Source organism: Spinacia oleracea, chromosome 6, assembly GCF_020520425.1.
Source record: "Spinacia oleracea cultivar Varoflay chromosome 6, BTI_SOV_V1, whole genome shotgun sequence".
In the NCBI taxonomy this organism is placed as follows: Eukaryota; Viridiplantae; Streptophyta; class Magnoliopsida; order Caryophyllales; family Amaranthaceae; genus Spinacia; species Spinacia oleracea.
Window position 1 is genome coordinate 90117022 of NC_079492.1, and position 12716 is coordinate 90129737.

Genomic DNA, 12716 nt, shown 5'->3' on the forward strand with positions numbered 1-12716 from the left:
CTTGGAAATTACAAGGCAACATCATACATAAGCCATAAAAACCTCCAAATTAATATAATAATCATTTATATTCCCAAAATACCAGTACATAAATTACTAAAAGTCTTTAATTAAACTATTATAAACATCAAGCATAAACTAGGTGAATAATATAAAAGTGAAATTCCTCGCAACTACGCGTTCCCATCGATTCCCGCAGTACCTAAAACGGAAAACAAAACGGTGAGCCGAAGACTCAGTAACGACTACCCTAGCAACGTAAATTCATTTCAATTCATTTTATTTAATAACACAGCGAGAATAGAATAGGTAAAACATTTAATAAAACATCATATTCAATTCATTCATAAACTTTTAATGAAAACGTCATTCATAAACTCTTAATTAACATGCTAGTTTTCGGCAAGTACGAACCGTGAAGGAATTCTCCACTGGGCCTGGGCCCATAAGAGCCTGGGCTCATCGTAACATGGGGCCTGGGCCCTGAGCCTGGGCTCATAAACCATGGGAGCCTGGGCTCGTAATCCATGGGTGGACAGGTGTCCGTGGTGCATGCGTGACCGGTAGATAGGAAGATGGTAGTTTATATACCGCCAGACAAACCAGGTCTTTCACTTTCATTTTATCATGTTTTACGTATTTTTACTAAGCCCTGGCTTGTATTTCAGTTCGAAATAACATAACTCATTTAGCTCATAAAACATCATTTTGATCCTGGGATCAATAAACATATTATTTCTTTCAAAGCATTGCATAAACATAATTTTATGAGAAAACTCAATCAAATCATATTATAATAAACAATTCAAACAAATCATATTTCATCCCACAATCCATAAAACACATCAAAACATTTAATTCATAAATTCAATCATAACGTCATAATTTCATAATTCATATTTATAAGGGGATGGCGGGTACTAGCAATAGCCGTTACCTCAACCGTAGTTTTATACTTCCCGTCTGATGGATCGTTCTTCCTGAGCTCCAAGTCCGATTTCTTTCAGAATATTAAATTATTAAATTAGCACTACAATGGTAAATAATCTAAAATCAATATTTTATAATTAATAAATGTTATAAGTAATGAATTTATGATTAACGGATTTTAATAAAAAGTATAATTTTCAAATTTAAGGAAAACGTTATTATTAAATGAAATTTTAATCGAAATATACTTATATATTTCATAAATCGATTTACATGGAAATATTACATAATTTCTATTTTTGGTAAATCAAGCTAGTAATTTATTTTATTAAAATCGATAATAAAACCTGAAAATATTAAACAATTTATTAGTTAATAATTATATCATAAAAGTTCATTAAAACATGAAAATTAATAGATTACAAAATCAGAAATAGCAATTAGTTTCTTACCAAAAAGCCCACTTTAGAAGGGCCCAATTAGTGGTGGGTTTTGAGAAGAGTAAAACCAAGAACCAAATATTGGTTTTGGTTTTCTGGAAAGAAATGCACGAACAAGGGGGATGCAAAGCAGAGGAGCACGAAGGGCGGAAGGGGAGGAGGAGAGGAGAGGAGGGAGGGCGGCTGAGCTGGGCGGCGCAGCAACGCGAACCCGCGCTGGAGGCGATGGTGGTTGTGGTTTGCGGCGGCAGGGCACGGGGAAGGGGGATAGGGGTTGCGAACCGAGGAAGCAGGGGAGGTTGAGGGGAGAGGAGGGTGGCGCTGGGCTCGGGTCTTGGGCGGTGTTGCAGCACCAGAACCGCACCGGGAGGCGACGAGGGTGGTGCTTCACGGCGGCAGAACATGAGGAAGGGCGGTGAGTGTGCGAAACAAAAGGGAAAACAGGGGAATTTGTGGTGGTAACTTGAGGCAGTTCTGGGCGGAGGGAGGGAAGCTCGCCGGGGTTTTTGAGGCGGAGGTTGGCTGATAGAGTGATGGGGTGGCTGGAGGTGGTGGTGCGAGACGGTGGTGGTGCTGGCGGGGCCGAGAAAGGGAGAGAGTCAGGGGAGAGAGGCAGGGGAGCGACGAGGAGAAGGAGAGGGAGGACAACGGGGGTACAATGGTGGTGCTGAGTGGGTGAGGTGTTGTCGAACGGTGTGGGACGGTGGTGGTCAGTGGTGGATGCAGTGGTGGCCTACGGTGGTTGCTGGTGGTTCGAACGAAGGAGCAAGGGAGTGAGAGTTTCAGTTTTTGGTAATTGATTTTTGATGTTGAATGTCTGAAATTGAAAGGGAATTTGTATACAGTAAGAGTGAAGAACAAGATGAGGTGCTTGGGGTCCAAGTATCTGAATTTGGACTGATTTGAGGGAAGGAGGGAAGGAAATTTCCTTCCTGGTTTATACGTGGAGAGCAAGGGAAGAGGGGAAAGGGAATTTTTGGTTCCTTGAGGGCATTTTTGTAATTTCACATGGTTGGACTAAAATTCAAAAATTTTGTTGCTATTTTAGGAAACTACTAAAAATGGAAATGTTTAGCTACATTAATTCTTTATAAAAATAAAAATAATAATAAATATCGTTAACGAAAAATAAATTTAGTTTTCCGAATAAAAATAAGAACGTTAAATAATTAATTTAGTTTCTGAATAAAATAAATTTAGAAATCCGAAAATAACTAAAATTTAAAAAGTTCGTTAAGCTTGTAGATATGAAAATTAAATTATAAATTGAAAAATAAATCGTGTAGCAATATTAAAAATTCAAGCGAAATAAAACTTCGTTAATTAAAATAAAGTTCGAATTTAGGATTTAAAACGATTTAAGCTAAATAAAAATAATTAAGCATAATTAATCGAGTTTTTAAAAACTCGGGGTATTACATTCTTACCCCATTAGAAAAAGTTTCGTCCTTGCAACTTGAAAATTAGATTTATAAAATGTTTGTTGAAAATTGAACACGTTCGAATAAAAGTATGATGTTGTATTTTAAAACCAAGATCTCAAAATTTATTTCAATCTCGACAATGTCTAGCCTTCATTCCGCCATCATCTTTTAGGACTCCGCTTCAACTCGAGACCTAGAATCGAAGAGTAAAGAATGCAAAAGGGGCAAAATTATATATTGATCCTTAATCGTCATTAAGGTCAATTACATTTCGCCATCGTCCTTCGTATCTCCACTTGATTTCATATAATAGGATCGAGGAGCAAAGAACAAAAAAAAGGGGCAAACTTGTTAGCATAGACTAGGCTCCTATTTTACTTTGCGAGATCCTGTTTGAAAATATTTTCCAACAAAAATAGTAGTTTTTAATGCAAAAATTAAAATTCTGAAAATATATGTACATATAATGAAAATAAATATTTATCTATCAATTGCAAGACTCAAATAGTTGTAAAAGTTATTTATTATAATAATAATCTCGTACTCTGAGCTCAGGAGAACTTCCATCGAAGACGGCATCCGTGTATAACCATTAGATTACCAGTACAATCATGTCAGCATAAACATAATCCATATCGTAGAGACATAATTCATAAATTGAAAATTTCATATTCAACATAAGCTTAACATTCATAATCATTTGATCTAACACACAAGCATGGTTGACCATAATCATTCATAGAAAACATAGTCATTCATACATCATATCGTTCATGGGCGAATAATTAGAGACATTTCACTTTCATTTGCTATTGGCTCCTTGTTGCAGAAATCTTTGTCGTTGACTTTCATTATTCGATTCGTTTTGATTTCGATCTCTGATCTTTCTTCTATGTTGAGTGACTTCGTTAACTGCGTTCGTTGCAGGGGTTCGAATTCAATCACGTGACTAGAAATGTATCGTTAGACATACGACTTCGTTACTTATCCTTAGGTCGAAAAATCTCGAATTTTGCGGATAATGCTAAGCCATCAAGTGTGCCTTTAACAGAAACAATCTAGCTCCTAGAAAACTCAGTTCAGACTACCTGGTTCTATAGACATGTCATTTTGCCGATTTTCTATCCTCAACTCCATTGCATTCCTCAATCATTCACAATTCACTTCGCGTTTCATAACATTCATTGACATCATCAACCTGATAGACAGAATTCTCGATAACTTTTTTTTTCTTAATGCTTTATACGCAAACTTAATTTCATGTCCTCACTATAAATCATACTTTTCCTCACAACATTTTTGCAAAATCTTACATTCTCTAGATCAGCTTTTCTTTTATGGAGATAATCAAGCGTCCTTTCAGATAACTACACAAAAACAATCCTTATAAATGATGCGGAAAGGTAAACCAACAATACCATCAACCTTACTGAAAGACTAATTTTTGATAACTTCTTTTATAATTCTCAGAACTTCATGTGTAACCTTAATCATGTTTGGTTTCGCATAATATTCTTACATAACTTAAAAATTCTAGCTTAGCTTCCTTAACATATCTGAAATTATACTTAGGTACTTACAACCATAGAACAATCATTATAAAGGGTGTGGAGTAGTAACTCAAAAATCAATTATACTCGTACGCTTTAAACCTTGTATAACCTTGATTTAACCGGTGATTCGCCACTTAAAATACAAACTTATGTTCTTTTGGTACCCTATCATTAAAATTTATCGACAGACTAATTCTTGATAGCTTATTTTGGTAAAATTCCTCAAGATCTCATTCATGGGTCAACTCAACTGGGTCTCTTATCTTAACTCCTGTTGGGTTCATAACTTTTCTGTGCAACTTCTTAGCTTCCTTACTTAATCATATTCTGGATAATAGACTTTAGTACTTATAAACATCAAAATATTCATCGGAAAGGTAACCCAAGAATCACTTTTGTTCATAACTTTAACACCTTAAAATTCGAATAATCTTAACTTAATTAGTGATTAACCACAACCTTATGCTCGCTTGGTACTCATAACGTTTATACTATCCTTAAAGATTTCACAGCCATCAAAATTCCTCAAAACCATCCATATCCACAAAACCTTTGAGTTCGCACCGTGCTTAACTTAACTTCTTCCAAGGAAATGCTTAAACTTTGCCTAGTCTATCTAGGGTAGAAAACTCATAACATGACATGTGACGATAAACATAAAATCAAGGGAAGTTCGATTCTAAAGCGAGAGAGAGCTAAATCAAAATAATATCAGCGTTGGCGTCATCTTTGTCCTTTATCATGTAATCTCTTACGTATGTTAACGGGCGTAATGGATTTAGCATTGTTGTTGTTTCGTTCATGATTGGTCGAGGTTAATGTTCCGGTATTCGTTGGAGGTGATTTAGGACAATCTTTAATGAAATGATGTTTTCCTCGACATAAATAACAAGTATTCGTTTTTCCCACGATATTCGCTTCCATTCGTTAGAGCATGTCGAAAGTTTCGAGTAGTTGATCCATATGATTGATCTAGTCTTTTAAATTCCATCGAATTGGATTGTGATCAAAGATTGGTGGATTCGAGGGTGAAAACTTTAAATAGTGACGCATTTTCGTTCGCATTAGTGACTTTCGTTTTTCGAGAATCTTTGACCACTTCAGTTGACAACGCACTTGCAGTTCTTAATCGTTCCATCATCTCCTTGGGGTCTACTATAGATTGCTCGTCATAGAAATCATCATAGGGAACATCATTGTGAGCGACGTTATCGTGAATGTTGCGCTTTGTTGTGAGCTTCGTTCGTGGCATCGTTGGTAAGTTCGATAATCGATATTTCGCATAACATATTCAATCAAGAAAACATCAATAACATAAGAAATGAATCCCTTTTATCCCGTGCGTTCCTACGCTCACACTCATTTCATTTTAACTTGACTTGATTTTAACATATTCTTTTTAACTTATTTCTTAAAACTCTTTGCTTAAAGCCTATTGAATTCTACTATTCTCAAAACCCGTAAGGTTTAGCACTTATGGTCCAGAACCTTTGCTCTGATACCAAACTGTAACACCCCGACCTTTAAATCACTTATTAAAGCATAATTAGCAGCGGAATTAACCTAATTTGGTCGGGACGTTACCTGCCGTAATTCCCTCTTGGAAATTACAAGGCAACATCATACATAAGCCATAAAAACCTCCAAATTAATATAATAATCATTTATATTCCCAAAATACCAGTACATAAATTACTAAAAGTCTTTAATTAAACTATTATAAACATCAAGCATAAACTAGGTGAATAATATAAAAGTGAAATTCCTCGCAACTACGCGTTCCCATCGATTCCCGCAGTACCTAAAACGGAAAACAAAACGGTGAGCCGAAGACTCATTAACGACTACCCTAGCAACGTAAATTCATTTCAATTCATTTTATTTAATAACACAGGGAGAATAGAATAGGTAAAACATTTAATAAAACATCATATTCAATTCATTCATAAACTTTTAATGAAAACGTCATTCATAAACTCTTAATTAACATGCTAGTTGTCGGCAAGTACGAACCGTGAAGGAATTCTCCACTAGGCCTGGGCCCATAAGAGCCTGGGCTCATCGTAACATGGGGCCTGGGCCCTGAGCCTGGGCTCATAAACCATGGGAGCCTGGGCTCGTAATCCATGGGAGGACAGGTGTCCGTGGTGCATGCATGACCGGTAGATAGGAAGATGGTAGTTTATATACCGCCAGACAAACCAGGTCTTTCACTTTCATTTTATCATGTTTATGTATTTTTACTAAGCCTTGGCTTGTATTTCAGTTCGAAATAACATAACTCATTTAGCTCATAAAACATCATTTTGATCCTGGGATCAATAAACATATTATTTCTTTCAAAGCATTGCATAAACATAATTTTATGAGAAAACTCAATCAAATCATATTATAATAAACAATTCAAACAAATCATTTTCATCCCACAATCCATAAAACACATCAAAACATTTAATTCATAAATTCAATCATAACGTCATAATTTCATAATTCATATTTATAAGGGGATTGCGGGTTCTAGCAATAGCCGTTACCTCAACCGTAGTTTTATACTTCCCGTCTGATGGATCGTTCTTCCTGAGCTCCAAGTCCGATTTCTTTCAGAATATTAAATTATTAAATTAGCACTACAATGGTAAATAATCTAAAATCAATATTTTATAATTAATAAATGTTATAAGTAATGAATTTATGATTAACGGATTTTAATAAAAAGTATAATTTTGAAATTTAAGGAAAACGTTATTATTAAATGAAATTTTAATCGAAATATACTTATATATTTCATAAATCGATTTACATGGAAATATTACATAATTTCGATTTTTGGTGAATCAAGCTAGTAATTTATTTTATTAAAATTGATAATAAAACCTGAAAATATTAAACAATTTATTAGTTAATAATTATATCATAAAGGTTCATTAAAACATGAAAATTAATAGATTACAAAATCAGAAATAACAATTAGTTTCTTACCAAAAGCCCACTTTAAAAGGGCCCAATTAGTGGTGGGTTTTGAGAAGAGTAAAACCAAGAACCAAATATTGGTTTTGGTTTTCTGGAAAGAAATGCACGAACAAGGGGGATGCAAAGCAGAGGAGCACGAAGGGCGGAAGGGGAGGAGGAGAGGAGAGGAGGGAGGGCGGCTGAGCTGGGCGGCGCAGCCACGCGAACCCGCGCTGGAGGCGATGGTGGTTGTGGTTTGCGGCGGCAGGGCACGGGGAAGGGGGATAGGGGTTGCCACTAGTGGAAAAAATACCTGTTGAGGGGGGCATTTTGGGTTTATTGAGGCGAACAAGGCTCGCTGCGACAGACGTAGCTTCAACAACTCAGTGATCTGTTGAGGCGGGCTTTGTTCGCCTCAACAGGTGATCTGTTGTGGGGGGCTTTTGAAAGCCCCCCTCAACAACCTCTACAGATAAGCGAAAAATAAGGACCTGTTGTGGGGGGCTTTACAGAAGCCCGCCTCAACAGCCTCCTCTGTTAAGGCTCACTTCTTAAATGCCCCCCTCAACAGACCTGTATGAGGGCCCTATTGAGACGTTGCATAACCTTTGCCCGCCTCAATAGATGGCTAGAAAATTGCATTTTTGTATGATTTACTTTTTATTTCTTATGATTTGGGTCTTGATTAGTGCGAACAAAATATTTTTGGGGGGCAAAAAACTAGAAATACTAAACACGTCTCGTTATTATTATTCAAATAAGGAGTACAAGAGATATGAGTTTGTATACTATTACATTATACAAAATACTATCTTACAAAGTGAAATAAATCAAAGTACTGTAAGCAAATCTAAACTAAACAAATTGACGACATATGCTTTCCTGTCTTCCAACTAATTAATCTACCATCCATTACACACCTGCAAAAAAAAAAAGCAAGACATCATCTAGTGAACAATAACAATAAAACGCAAAGCTTTGCCAGGTGGTCTGAAAGAGTTAAAATGATGCCATTACATGCTGATCCACTAGAAACAGATAATTTCTCATACCCGTACAATGTACAATATTGTAACGAGTACGATTGATTATATTCATAGTTGTGCCTTCTAGCAGGCTTCTACGTGAGAGTTGATTCATCTAACGAGGACAATGGCATTGAGGATTGTTCTAATCTAGTCACCTTCTGACACAGAGCAGGTACAAAAGCACCAATCTGCTTTATGGGTGACAGTTGAAAGCAGCAAATACAAATCATAACCAACATATCTACAGCTACATGTAGTGCACACAACATTACCAATAAGAATAGCATCCAGTAAAAGTAACAAGTAAGTGTCAATCAAATTCAACTACTTTAGTAAGGCTTATAAAGAATTCAACCAGTTCATTAACGTTATACAGGAAATAAAGAGGATAAAAGGACTGTCAATTCGACATATATGAGCTCAACAGCCAAAAACATTGAATGGACTCTAGTACATAACAACAGTATTAGCTAGATAGACTTGTCAGGTAAGGTAAGGTATGTTCTTTAGATAGACTTGTCACACCCCCAACATATGAACATATTAGTGCGTGAATGTTCCTAAATTTAATTTTATAACCTGGTGAGATTAAGAAGCTCCCTCTAGTGCAAGCTCTACTCTTGTTTTGAAGAGTATTTGCAAGATAAATTATGGATGGAACTAAATTGAGACAAGGGGGTAGAAAGAGCCAGACCTGCAAAGACCAAACTTCCTAGACTATCGTATGATCGGAACCATTTGAAGAACATTGCTGCACATCCGAAGGCATTTCATTGATCTTCTCTAAATTCATCTTATAGTCATCTCTTAAATCCTTCGATGCAAGAAAATTGTTTTGCTGCAAGAATGAAATGTGTAAATAAGATAGAAAAACTTTACATGAATGGTTCAATATACTTAGTCTTTTAATGGACAATCAACATAATGCCACTATTTATTTAGAAAAAAACAGTGATACTAGAGAACCTAAAACAGAAAAACTGTGATACAGAAAAAACCGACACTTTTTTTTGGACATCCTAGAGAACCTAAAACAGAATCATTCACAACTATTTAATTTGGGAAAAAATTGCCACAATGAAGTTTAACAAGAAACCCCAAAATAATTTAGTAGCCAATTCATTTATTTCTGAACACAAAGATAACAGAAAAACTAAAACAGGTTGTAGCCATCAAATTCAGAAACCTTACAGAACTCTATTATATTGTATTAATTTTCATTTGTATGGGCTGAATAGTTTGTGCTTCACTTATGGCATTTCACTTAATATCCCCTATTTACAATTAGAGGATGTCGTGGTTGTGATACAGATTAACCTAATTAGAGCTTCTTCTGTAACCAATCATAGTTAAACTTACACATTTATACCTACTACTTAGTAAGTGGAATCTGGTTGTTAAAAGTGTATATCCGGGTTTCTAAGATTATGTTCATGATTTCACGATTTATCAACACCTAAGATTATGTCGTACTGTCCAATAGAACAAGGGGATGATTTCCACATAACCCGCCCGCGGTCAATGGAACAATTATCAGAGAAGCTACTGTAATTTGTTAGTAGTTAAACCTGATAGACAGAAGCCGGCATGCTACAAGTGGTATAGCCTAAGATTTTCATGAGTGTTTTATCTAGAACACAAATATTATTTTGAAGGCTGAAGCACGGAATAGATTTATTGTGAAAAGAAGTGTTCTTGTGAACAGGTGTTCTACATTGATTGCACATCTCTAGCCAGTAACTAGTATTCTCCGAAGAAAGGGGAACAGTTAGTTTGTATTGTTTTACTATATATCAGAAGAAGATTCTGTTCCTAACCATTAGCAACCATACAAAAAGTAAAATAAAAAAAAGAAGCAAGAATGAATCAACTATAAGCATGCATCAAGATGAAAGACTATCAGACAAATGGAGAAAGAGCGCTCCCGTTGGATTATCACTGTCATTTCTTGCCAATGTTTCTTCTAGTTTTACATTGTAGTATTGTACTATCTACTTATGCCAGTCTGTTTCTTCCAAATTTTTAACAGTACAAAAGGCTAAAACTCTAAATAGGGTATAAGTGTTTCCTGTTGAGTTAACAACTAGATTTGTGAAAAAGAGTGATGAACTTAAGTAATTCCTACTTATCAGAATAAAGTTCCTTTGTAAACAATACACTGCACTTAACATATACTTTTAGTTTTCAGGTCCTGCAGAAATTTTACTTGTGAAGATTTGTCTGATAGAAAAAATGGGGGGATGGGAGTAGTACATACTTCAAGTTCCGAGTATGATGTGGCATCATTACTCTGGCCAATCCCCAGTATGTGGATCTGAATTTCAAACAAACAAACATTCAAGAAAACCATTCCATGTCACATTCTGTCTAAAATTCCCGAGTCAGGTAGAACTTACTAGTTGGCTGCCTTCACTACCGAACGTATCCTCCATGTGAAGAAATAGGGATCTCCAATGACTTGTGAGATCAGTTTCTAATTGGGCGACATTATTGAAGCTCTCTTGGGTATGGCTTCCAATTTCATTTTCCACAGAGTATTTTTGGACCAAATTGTTAGCTTCCTTTTGACTCTTTGCCATTACTAAAAATGATTGAACCATAAATGTTAAGTGATAGCATAAAACTTGGATCAAACCATAACATGTTGGCATAAAGAAATAGTTTTTTAGTTGATATTCGGCTTTTCACATCCTGATAATGTAGAACAGACCATATATAACCAACTATTCTACAAAAGAACAGAAAATAACAAAATCACTAATTGATTAAAACCATCTTCATCAAATATAGGTCAATTCAACGGGGGAAAAGATTGCACATACCTTTGCTGCAAAATGAGCATGAGCAATTCTTCAGTGAGTCAATACCACCATCCAAACTAGAGTCATCACCCCCTTTTAATGACGTGCATCTCTCTAATCAAAATCCTTTCAACTCCTGGGACTCTTTCAATTTCGAACTCACAACTGATTCAGATTGACTAGTCGTCAAGCACTCAACAACTCGGGTTTCAAAACCTTCATTGGTGCTACCATTGGCATAACATCATTGATCTACACTATATACCGAAATGCGGCATCAAAATTTAAAATTGAACGAATTCAACACCCATAACATCAATGTTTCGCAATATCAGCATAAAATTAAGAAAAATGAAAGCAGAAACGATAGATCTAGAGAGAAGAAGAGAGGTTGTACCTGAATACCATGCTCGAGGCAGTAAAGCTACCATCAAAAATGTTGAAAGAGGATAGAGAAAGAGAACAAAATTGAGGGGGTTTATGAAGACACCTTCTTTGAAATTGCAGAGAATGAGGGAGAGGGAGAGGAAAGGGGCGAATGGTTTGAGGAGTTTTGAACCGGGAGAGAGGAGAGGGGAGAGAAGAGAGAGAAATGAATCTTTCAGGCTAACAGAAGAAATGAGGAGGAGAGAGAATTAAAATTTAGGGTATATGCGAGATTATTTGTTGAAGCGAACATTTAATGCCCCCTTCAATAATTGCTATTGAAGCGAACAACAAAAATGTTCGCTTCAACAACCATTTACAATGTTTGACCCGCGTTGACCGATTGGTTGTTGAAGCGTATTTCTCTATGCCCCCTTCAACAAGGGGGCTGTAACAAAGGTTTTTTCTACTAGTGTGCGAACCGAGGAAGCAGGGGAGGTTGAGGGGAGAGGAGGGTGGCGCTGGGCTCGGGTCTTGGGCGGTGTTGCAGCACCAGAACCGCACCGGGAGGCGACGAGGGTGGTGCTTCACGGCGGCAGAACATGAGGAAGGGCGGTGAGTGTGCGAAACAAAAGGGAAAACAGGGGAATTTGTGGTGGTAACTTGAGGCAGTTCTGGGCGGAGGGAGGGAAGCTCGCCGGGGTTTTTGAGGCGGAGGTTGATTGATATAGTGATGGGGTGGCTGGAGGTGGTGGTGCGAGACGGTGGTGGTGCTGGCGGGGCCGAGAAAGGGAGAGAGTCAGGGGAGAGAGGCAGGGGAGCGACGAGGAGAAGGAGAGGGAGGACAATGGGGGTACAATGGTGGTGCTGAGTGGGTGAGGTGTTGTCGAACGGTGTGGGACGGTGGTGGTCAGTGGTGGATGCAGTGGTGGCCTACGGTGGTTGCTGGTGGTTCGAACGAAGGAGCAAGGGAGTGAGAGTTTCAGTTTTTGGTAATTGATTTTTGATGTTGAATGTCTGAAATTGAAAGGGAATTTGTATACAGGAAGAGTGAAGAACAAGATGAGGTGCTTGGGGTCCAAGTATCTGAATTTGGACTGATTTGAGGGAAGGAAATTTCCTTCCTGGTTTATACGTGGAGAGCAAGGGAAGAGGGGAAAGGGAATTTTTGGTTCCTTGAGGGCATTTTAGTAATTTTACATGGTTGGACTAAAATTCAGAAATT

The 12716-nt window shown here is 37.0% G+C and overlaps 1 long non-coding RNA gene across 2 annotated transcripts; it reads right to left on the reverse strand.

Annotated features, from left to right (window-relative positions):
• Window positions 1-8023: 8023 nt before the first annotated feature.
• LOC130464278 (uncharacterized) lies at window positions 8024-11745 on the reverse strand. Of its 2 annotated transcripts, none has more exons than XR_008924651.1 (5): window positions 11523-11745; window positions 10721-11377; window positions 10582-10638; window positions 9019-9162; window positions 8024-8216 (listed from the first exon to the last, which is right to left on the reverse strand). It is a non-coding gene; the product is annotated as an uncharacterized lncRNA (long non-coding RNA). The 2 variants fall into 2 exon arrangements; XR_008924650.1 differs by having other exon boundaries at window positions 10721-11382.
• Window positions 11746-12716: the final 971 nt, after the last annotated feature.